Source organism: Arachis ipaensis, chromosome B5 (assembly GCF_059453495.1).
Source record: "Arachis ipaensis isolate K30076 ecotype BB chromosome B5, ASM5945349v1, whole genome shotgun sequence".
NCBI lineage: Eukaryota > Viridiplantae > Streptophyta > Magnoliopsida > Fabales > Fabaceae > Arachis > Arachis ipaensis.
The window spans coordinates 17,392,266-17,403,359 of record NC_142440.1 but is presented as its reverse complement, the minus strand read 5'-3'; the positions used below and the strand labels follow the sequence as shown (position 1 = coordinate 17,403,359).

At 33.5% G+C, this 11,094-nt stretch overlaps 1 long non-coding RNA gene across 2 annotated transcripts; it reads right to left on the bottom strand.

Annotated features, from left to right (window-relative positions):
* Positions 1-4,562: 4,562 nt before the first annotated feature.
* On the bottom strand, positions 4,563-8,031 carry LOC107643123 (uncharacterized). Of its 2 annotated transcripts, XR_015883252.1 has the most exons (5): positions 7,822-8,031; positions 7,521-7,715; positions 7,285-7,421; positions 6,325-6,420; positions 4,563-4,660 (listed from the first exon to the last, which is right to left on the bottom strand). It is a non-coding gene; the product is annotated as an uncharacterized LOC107643123 (long non-coding RNA). The 2 variants fall into 2 exon arrangements; XR_015883253.1 differs by lacking the exons at positions 4,563-4,660; positions 6,325-6,420 and adding an exon at positions 6,649-6,720.
* Between the last annotated feature and the right edge of the window lie 3,063 nt (positions 8,032-11,094).

Genomic DNA, 11,094 nt, shown 5'->3' with positions numbered 1-11,094 from the left:
TAGAAGGTCCCTGAATACCCTAGAAGATTTTAGAAGACTCTGGATGGTCATAAAGTATCCTAGAAGAATGTGGATGTATATAGAAGTATGAAGAGTAGTATGAAATAATCTAGAAGTATTTAACGAAATATGGTAGGATAGATATTTGTAGTGAAGGTTCTAGATGTTCAATTTGCACCGTTTATTAGATTTGATCCTAGCCATCCATTGAGGAGGTGGATGACTATAAATAAGGGGTGAGAGTTAGAGTTTGGGTGAGTGAATCATTTGTAATAAATACTTGAGTAATAAACACTTGAGTAATAAAGTGTTCTTTCCACCAAAACTTCTTTTCTCTTGTGTCCTCTTGTGTTCATAGCTTTCTTACTAAGTATTGAGGGTTAAACTGAATTGGTCTTATTGAGTAAGTTTGAGTGCTAGCACGGTAGCATTGGAATGTGCCCAATGCCATGACAATTTGGCATCAGAGCAAGGTTCGATAGGGAGTACAAGGGGTTTGTGGGTATGACTTCTAGTGTAACCATGGAGCATATTGAGTCTCAAAGGGAAAGAGATGCTATTCCTTCTCAATGGGGAGGCAAGAAGGCCCGTTCTTCAAGTGAGCCTAGAGGTAAGGATTCTAACTTCTTAGAAAAGAGATTTCTTTGTTGGAGAATGTGCTATCCACTATGGATGAGCGCTTCCAAAGGATAGAACATGATAAGGAAAACCTCGAGACTCACGTGTTAGGAAAACTAGATGCTTTCAAAGAAAGCATGCTCCAAATCGAAGAGAAACTTGAGAATTCCTTGAAGCTATTTGAGGAAGTTCGAGTTTGGTTCGAGGAGAAAAAATCTCGACCAACCATTATAAGAGGGATGAAAAAGATTGATCTCCCAAAGTCAAAGGAGTTCAAGGGCGTGAAGGACGCTCGAGAGGTGGATAACTTTTTATAGCAAATGAAGAGGTACTTTAAAGGTCAAGGGTGGTCGAAGAAGCAATAGAGGTGTGGACTGCAGCTCTCTACCTTTCTGATAATGTTACTTTGTGGTGAAGGAGAAAATGTGTAGATATGGAGAAGGGTACTTGCAACATAGCCACATGGAAAGATTGTAAAAGGGAGATAAAAAGTTAATTCTTCCATGAGAATGTGGTTTATGAAGCAAGGAAGAAGTTGAGGGAGTTGAAGCACAAGAGTACGATCAGCGACTATGTAAAGGAGTTCACTACTCTTACCCTTTAAATCCTTAACTTAGTATTAGAGGATGCATTGTTCTTCTTTATTGATGGACTCCAACCTTAGGCAAAGCAAAAACTACAAAGAAGGAATGTTAAGGATGTCAACAAGGCCATCGTAGTGGCTGAATCACTCACTGAGTATCATCAGGAAGACTCTAAACCCAAGTCTTCCTCCAAGCCTAGTTCTACTAAAGGTGGGGGAGATAAGGAAAAGAGTTTCTCAACCAAGAAGGAAGAAAAATACTTTTCAAAGAAAGAGTACAAGGAAAAGAAGAAGATTTTCGTGCCCAAAGGAGAATATTTCATATGCAAGGGACCATGCCAAATGAAGGACTGTCTTATGTTAGAAACTCTGGCATCTATCACCGAGAAACGAGAGGCTCAATCGCAAGCAACTAAATGTGTTAGATATGTCCAACTCGTAAATGCTGTGAAGGACAAAAAGGCAAGTACTGCAGAAAAGAAAGGCTTGATGTATGTCAAAGCCTTTATCAATGAAAAATCTGTCATGGCTATGATCGACACTGGTGCTACACACAACTTCATCATGTTTGATGAAGCAAAGAGGCATGGGTTGAAGATCAATGAAAAGAATGGATGGTTCAAACCTATGAATACCGAAGGTGAACCCCTTAAGGGAATAGCAAAATGGGTTGAGATGACTCTTGATTCTTGGAAAGGGCTTAAGGATTTCTCAGTAGCACCCATGGACGATTGCAAAATAGTCATCGGGCTCGATTTGCAAAGGAAGGCAAATATAATACCTATGCCACACTACGGCATAATATGCGTTATGGAGAAAGGGTCTCTATGCATGGTCTCTACAGTCTCTAAAGCTGGAGGACCACTGATACTTTCCACCATGCAACTCAAGAAAGGATCAAGAAGGGAGAGATTATATATTTGACTCTATTACAAGAGGAGTTAACATCTAAAAGAGAAGACATTCCTCTCGAAACTAAGGAAGTCTTCGAAGAAAATAAGGATATGATGCCTCCCGAGTTACCAAAGCAACTACCATCTAAGAGAAAGGTGGATCACAAGATTAAATTGGAATTAGGAGCGAAGCTGCCTGTCTCATCACCTTATAGGATGGCACCGCTAGAACTTGAGGAGTTGAAAAAGTAACTCAAGGATTTGCTAGATGTTGGATTCATCCGTCTATTGAAGACTGAATTGGCAGCCATTTCCATGATTGAAGGAGACATTATACGCATCATCAAGAAAGGGTTACATCATCCATTAGCCCAGAAGTTGGTGGAGTTGGCTAGATAAGGTAAGACCAAATATTTTGGCTAGAGAAGGTAAGACCAAATATTTTGACTAGAAAATGATCTTCTTTACACCAAAGGGAGAAGTCTGTATGTCCCTAAGTGAAAAAATCTAAGAAGAAAGTTTGTGAGAAAATGTCATGACACTAAGTGGGCTGATCACCAAGGTCAGCAAAGGACCTTGGCACTCATTGAATCTTCCTATTATTGGTCTCAGATGAAGGATGACATGGAAAATTATGTGAAGACTTGTCTTGTATGCCAACAAGATAAGATTGAAAATAAGACATTAAGTAGGTTGTTGGAACCTCTACCTCCATCAAAGCGACTGTGGAAAAGTGTGTCTTTGGATTTTATCTCTTTCTTATCGAAGTTTGAGGAATTTGGATCTATCCTCATAGTAGTGGATCGATTCTTGAAATATGCTACCTTTATACCTGCCCCTACTGATTGCACTGCAGAGGAAGCAGCACGACTATTCTTCAAGAATGTGGTGAAGTACTGGGAATTGCCTAAGAGCATCATTAGTGATTGAGATCCACGCTTTATAGGACGACTATGGGCAAAGTTGTTCAAACTTCTTGGATCAGAACTTCACTTCTCGACAAGCTTCCATCCTCAAACTGATGGGTAGACAGAGAGAGTGAATGCCTTACTCGAGTGTTACTTGAGAGGCATTTCGTAAGTGCTCATCATAAGGATTAGACAAAATTTTGGGACATTGCTCAATTATCATACGATCTGCAAAGGAGCGAGTCCATAGGGAAAAATTCTTCAAGATTGTGACTAGACAACAGCCGCTTACACCACACTATCTTTCTTTCTCTTACTCAAGAAAGAGCCCTAGAGCTTATCATATGATTAAGTCATGGGAAGAACAAGCAAATGTCACTCATTCTTACCTCGACAAAGCTGCAAAGAGGATGAAGAAATGAGTAGATAAGAAGAGGAGGCATGCAAGCTATCAAGTGGGAGACAAGGTAATGATTAAACTTCTTCCACAACAATTCAAAGCCTTTCACAATGTTCATAAGGGCTTAATCCGTAAATACGAAGGGTTATTTGAGATCATTGGGTGTGTTGGGGAGGTTGCTTACAAAGTACAACTCTCTTCTTCTATGAAGATCCATCTCGTCTTTCATGTGAATATGCTTAAACCATATCATGGAGACCGAGAGAAACCAAGTAGAGGTGACTCCAATCGTGTTTCGCCCGTAGTAATTAGATCATTTGATAAGAAAATCGAAGAAATCTTAGCTAATCACATTGTGAGACAGAGAGGAGTACTACCAAGTATCCAATACTTGATAAATTGAAAAGAACTCCCAATAACTGAAGCTATCTGAAAAACTCGTGAAGATCTGTGACAATTCCAAGAACACCTAGAGCGCTATCATATACAGAACGCAACAAGGACGTCTGCGCAATAGGTGGAAAAAATATCACAGTAAATTTTAGAAGGTTAAATTTAATGATGTTTGTATAGTTTTCTGGAGAGTTTGAGAATTCTCTAGATAGTTCCAAAACGTTCTAGAATGCCCTATAAGATTCCAAAATACCACTATAAGATTCAAGTTAATTTGTGACGGTATTTTTCTAGTTTGTGGGGGTTTGAAACCCCACCAAAAGGTTAGTGGGAGTTTCCCAAACCTCCAAAATTTGAGGTGCCACGAGCTTATCTGTGGCGATTTTGCAGAACCTCCAGGACATAATTTGGTGGTGGTTCTTTGTCTGCTTTGTGGGGGGTTTTGAGTTGAATATTTTAGCGGTGTTTTGAAATTTTTGTGGCAGTTTAAAACCCCCACAAAAACTAAATTTTCAAAAAAATTGCATCAAACTGCACGGTTGCAAACAATTTAAAATTGAAACTAAACCTATTTGAAAGCTATAAACTACTATTATTGATTGAAAAAATTACATCAATCAAACTAAAAATTATTTAACTTTAAAGAAATTAGTAATTAGTATAGAATTAACAGAAATTTAAACAAATTACATAAATCAAATTGGTATGAAATAAATAATTCAGATCAATCAAATTTACATATTTTATATGATCTGACAATATATAAAATGATATCAGATAGTAACCCACCACAACAACAAGAAATGCGGCCTTAATATTGCTACAGGCTTCACAGCAAGCTCTATTTGTCAGGAAAGGAAACCATCTGCTCATGTAAGAAATAAATAATACCAATGAGTAGAAAATAAGCATTAACTTCAAGTAAGACCTATACAAAATACAAATATGATAAAAAAAAAAAAGCATGCTTCTGTAAAAGATAGAATCGTCATTCTTCTGAGAGACCCTTTACATGAGTTGTTCTACGCCATCCTAAGGATCTCTTCTCCTATAATAACTCTTCAGCATAAAAAAGTAAAACAAATTATTATGACTTGTTTCAAACAAATTGATTTCATAAGAAAATCTGCTAGATGGCTTTAATTGCTAGAATTACATGCGATGACTAGTATTTTTTTTAGAAAACTTACTTTCTTTCATCAATATAAAGATAACAGAAAGAAGCACATTCTAATTCTTTAACCTTATATGTACAGTATTGTTGGCAAGATCTAGCATCCAGAACCCAAGAATAAATACAAGAACACCTCTTGTTCGGGTGCCTTTAAATGTGCTAGAATTTAAAAAATATAAAATTTATTAGTATTTAAGTAGGTTCATAGATAGTAAAATATTAAAAGCAGAAGTGTGGTAAAACTAAAGAGTAAACAAGAATGAACAAATGGCAAGCAAAACCTGTAATGCTCACTTGTATCCCCGAATAAATATCCAATGTCTACAGAAAATCCATATTTTTTTTACCCCTAATAATAGGAATTTGTAGCAAGTACTAAAAAAGCAGAACCAACCATTTTCTTAAACCACCTTCTTCTGAAGGTACACGGTAGAGCTAACAACATATTAGGAATAATTTAGATAGTATTTGCTACATTGTGTTGATCAAAACCTAATAATGAAAATTATTCTTTACAATGATTGCTAGTAAGGAAGATACCACTTCAAAGAAAATTGAACAATACAGGTTATGACATCAATCATAGCAAAAGGTAGACTTAAAAAAAAACTAGAACATGAGAGTAAAAATATGTTTACAGGGTGAAAATAATTAAACAAATCATCATTCTCTTCTTTCAGCTTCTGCTATACTAAATACAGGGTGAAAAAATCAAACAAATTACATCAATAATTTAGGTAACAGATAACCATTCTGTTCAAATAAAAATTGAATAACTCATACAATCAACTATTTATATAACTAAAAGGATGAAAACTATAAATTGCATGATAGAGAAATTCAAGATGGATACCTAGAGATGTAAATCCAGGATCTATCCTTGCTCTGGTAAAAAATATTTTCACAACTTTATCTTTTTTCATATATAATTGTAGGCACCTTTCTATCAAATTCTACATCTATAAACAAATTTTGTTTTAAAATTTTATATATATATATATATATATATATATATATATATATATATATATATATATATATATATATATATATATATTAAATTAGCTTCCTGACAAGCTAGTAGGATTTGCTTATAAGCTCAATGTCTTGGCATGAAACTTTCTTTCCATCAGTAACAAAAATCATAAAAACCTGGAAAAGAACGTAAAAAAAGATCTCTAAATATCATAATCAATTAACTATAACACTCCAAATTATTAAACTCAAATGGACAGGCAATCGAAGGTAACCAAACAAATATCAGGAAACCCATAACTGAATAACAGAGCTTAATGCAGCCAATAATATATACAAAGACCAAGTAGTAAAAAAAAAGAAAAAAAAAAGCAACATACAAATCAAGCATCCTAATGAAGATGCCAATTCCATGAACTCCCAAGATTACCAAGTCCCAAAATTCTGCTCCCATCAGTAACAACAATCATAAAAACCTGAAAAAGAACGCAAAAAGAGAGATATAAATATCATAATCAAATAACTATAAAACTTCAAACTATTAAATTCAAGTAGACAGACAATCCAAGGAACCCAAACAGAGATTGGGAAACCTAGAACTGAATAACAGAGCTTAATACAACCAATAAACTATACAAACAATGACCAAGTAGTCAAAATAAATAAAAAAATCAACATACAGATCAAGCATCCTAATGAACATGCCAATTTCATGAACTCCAAGATCTCTAAGTCCCGAAATCATGCTCCCATTGGTAACAACAATCATAAAAAATCTGAAGAAGAACATAAAAAGAGAGGTGTAAATATCATAAACAAATAAGTATATGTTAGTTATCCCGGGACATTGGTAAACATGTAAGAAAACTGAAATATTCCAATGAAAGATGAAAATCGAGCACAATGAATTTAGAATAAATGATAAATAAGGGACAATGATTTTATCATACAATTTTAGGAAATCCAAAAATACAGATGCACCAACATTAATCGGTTACCATTAATCTATTTCAATTCCTAATTATCACAGCACAAACCCCAAACCAAATAATTTAACCAAAAATTCTTAGATTTCTATCAAAGATGCTAACAATAGTTTTCAATGGGGAGCACCTCTGTATAATAAATCTTCTAAAATAAACAACAATCAAAAAAATTTCGGAGTTTTTAAATCAAGTGGATTCACAATCAAAGGAACCCAAACAAAGATCAACAAACTTAGAACTCAAAACAGATCTTAATGGAACAAAAAATCTAACCAAACAAAGATCAAGAATAAAAAATAATCAAAGAAACAACCTAGCACAAAGCAAAATTAGGAGGAAAGTATCGGCGCATACCAATGGAGACGGTGTTAAGAGGTAGCAAAAAAGCACAAAAGACATGCAGCAAAGAAGAAGCAAGAGAAAAAGAAAGAGAAGATGGTGCCATTGGACAGGGAACAGGCTGACAGACCCCGATTATCCACAGATGCAACCTACCAACGAAAGCCACATTAGACTCAAGCTTTAGATCTGAGAGAAAAAAGGAATTGAATCTAATTACACAAGGAAAAAAAAAGCAGCGAAAAATTCACCTGGACAAGCTATGGCAAAAACAACTCTGGACCAGCACCTATTCCAACGTCCACGAGGCTAAGCTTCTCATGTGACGGCGCGCCGCTGCAACACGTGCGGTAGCAATCCCTAAGAGGAGGGAGGATCACGAGCGAGTCCTCAACGTACCTCTCCATGACTTTGTCGGCGTCTTTGACTGCGGTGAGATTCATGCGCTGCAATTGAAAATACGGAAATTAAGTGTTAATGAAGTTGAAGGGTTGAAAGAATTGGAAAGTATGCATTGATGAAGTTATTGCATGTATACGAAGGAGACAACACATTGATGTAGAAGGTTGATGGCGACAACGACGAGCTCATGAATGGCAGCAACGATGATGAACAACAGCAGCGACGAAAGCTCCCTCTGATCTCAAACGCTACGGTGAGCTTGATGGTGACAATGGCGAAGAGATGCGGCAAGTAGATCTAGGGTTTCATTAGATCTCACTCTTCTTCCTCTTCTAATTTTTTGGACAAATTTTGTTTGGAGTGAAATTTGTTTGGATTTGATCAAAGTAGATTAGGGACTCATTATTTGTTTGGGCAAATGGGCTTAAAAATTTAAACTAGTCTTAATCAATGGGAGTTTCATATTTTGCCATAAATAAAATATGGTACGGAGGTTTTCTAAAATTTTTACAAAAAAATTTCTATAAACAAGCAAAAATCTTGTAGTATGGAATAATCTAGAAGTATTTAGAGAAATGTGGTAGGATAGATATTTGTAGTAAATGTTCTAGATGTTCAATCTGGACCGTAGATTAGATTTGATCCTAACTATCCATTGAGAAAGTGAATGACTATAAATAAGAGGTGAGAGTTAGAGTTTAGGTGAGTGAGTCATTTGTAACAAACACTTGAGTAATAAAATATTTTTTTCACCAAAACTTCTTTTCTCTTGTATTCTCTTATGTTATTAACTTTTTTGCTAAATATTGAGTATTAAACTGATTTGGTCTTAGTTTAAGAAGTTGAGTAAGTTCAAGTGTCAGTACAATAACATTGGAGTGTGTCTAAAACCGTGACAAAAGACATAATAGGAGAGCTGAAGAAAAGAAAAAAAAACAGAGGAAAAAAGGGGTGAAGAGACAGCGGTCCAAAAAGGGAGTCATGTGAGTTCTCGTCCAAAAATAGAGTCGAAAGAAAATTCGTGGGCCGGGGATTACTTTTCAAGTTTACCTTTTCTACATGCATTTCTATAAAGGCATCATCACATGTGGAAAAATAAATTCATGCTTTACCACCATGCCATTATTATGTGATTTGAAAATATAAGAAAATCTTTTGTGACATAATAAAAAATCAATTTAAAATAAAATATGTCAAAGTTGTTTTATTTTATAACTTTTCATTACTGTTTGCTTTAATTTATATCTCTTAATTATCGTTAATTTTTCATTATCGCTTAATTATTATTTGAATAATTAGATAATATTATATATAATACATATAATTATTAAATATTAAATTAAATAAAATAATTTTAAATTATTATTTTCTTACATTACTGAATTAAGTATTTTGATCTGCTTTAAGTGTAGTCTCTTAAGAGTTTATACATGACTTTAATTTGGTGATTTCATGACAAATTTTATTAAAAATTGGATACCATTTGAAATAAGAGAAAGTTAAAAGGGTCAGCACTTTTATTAAAATTTAGCCTGTACTTAATAAACAAAAAAAAAAATAAATAATTTTTTATTATTAAATGAAATCTCACATCATTAAAAATATTGTTAATAACTAATTGATGACTATAAATCACAAAATTTGCTGGCCTTATATAGCACTCCTCCTGAAATAATTCTCGAGAAATTAATGTTATGTTAAGCAATTAGAAGTTAATAAATTTTCTAAGCTATAATAGGAGCAAAAGCTAGCTCAAACACATGTTCAGCTAAGAAAAACATGTTTATCAGGCATTATTACAGTATTGGAACGATTGAGTGCATCACAATAACCATGCAAAAACATACGTTTACTATTTATATATATCACTAGCATAACTACTATATCTAATCTGGTGCTATATATACATATATGGTGATTTATCTTCAAGATTATTATTGTTGTTGAGGAATGGAGAGAACAGTAACTCGGTGGATAGGGATATTCACAAGCTCACGAGCAACGTCTTTGAAATCAAGAAGGCCTCCTTCTTTGCACTTTGATAACAATCGATTGGCTTCTTCCTTTGTCATCTTTACCTTCACTCTTATCCCTTCTCCTTCTCCTTCTTCTTCGTCTGCAAAGCGAACACTTTTCTTGGGAGCCTTGCATGGCACTGGAGGAGCTTTCTTTATCGTTAACTCATCTCTATATACCGCTTTCAGTGGTTCTACTATTTCTTTTTCTTCTTCATACCCATCTTCCGGGGTTACTATAGTTCTCCAGTTGAAACAAGCAAGCACGCTGTTCATCTTAATTATGATGTGGGGGGTGAAGGAAAAAAGTATACACGAGAGTGAATTTATAGAGCGATCGATGAGATCATGAGAAGATAAGGATAAGAATAAAGAGCCAAATATTAATGTGACATAATATAAAGGGTGGTGCTTTGCTTGCTCGCTTCATTCACTTCTTAGTTATTATATTATATGGGTTATTTTAGAATGATTATGGTAATTATAATAATAAAGTTATATTTTTTATTATTAAATAATATTTTTAAAAAGTATTAACTCAAAAAAATATTATTAAAATATAAAATATTTAAGTTTAACCATATTTACCTCCTGAAGTACCATAATTATTTTTGGATAATCATACTAAAACTTACCTTATATATTCTTTAATTTTGGATGACCTAATAGCTAGACTTCAATGCAAAGAATGGTCAACCAATTAAGCTTCTCTTTCAGTCAAGCTTTCACTCATTCATGACTATGCTCTGGCCCTGCCCCTCCACCACTCTTTTCTTCTTCACTCACCATCACCAAAATTAGCCGCTTATACTACAATAATTAGTCACGGTTACATAAATTAATTTTATTGGACATTATTTTGTTTACAGCAGGCGAAACTTTAACTAGAGCCCAAATATAATTAAACGATTTTTTTACTACTCCTAGTCCTAGATGTTCATACAAGTCTACTCATTCGTATTCCACATTCAATCACATGTAGTCCTTAGACATACAAATACTTCTTTTATAAACATTATTGTTGCATCAAATATTATTAGATAAAATATATTTTTTTTTATAATTGGAATGGGGTCTCATATTCTATATTAAGTAAAGAAAAAAATCATATAAAATATATATCAAAATTAGTTATTAATATAGAATACACAATAAAATACAAAATATATATTAAAAATAAATTAAATTATATATATATTTCAATCATGATAAGTATATATAAAATAAGCCGTTAAAATAAATTATTAGTGTAAAAGATACATTAAAATATAAAATACTAAATTATACATGTATTTATATTTAAATACACAATAAATGACTTTTGTTGTTAATTTTAATATATATTTATTATTTTTGTATGTATTTATATGTAAATATACATTGATTAATTTAATAGTTAATTTGTTAT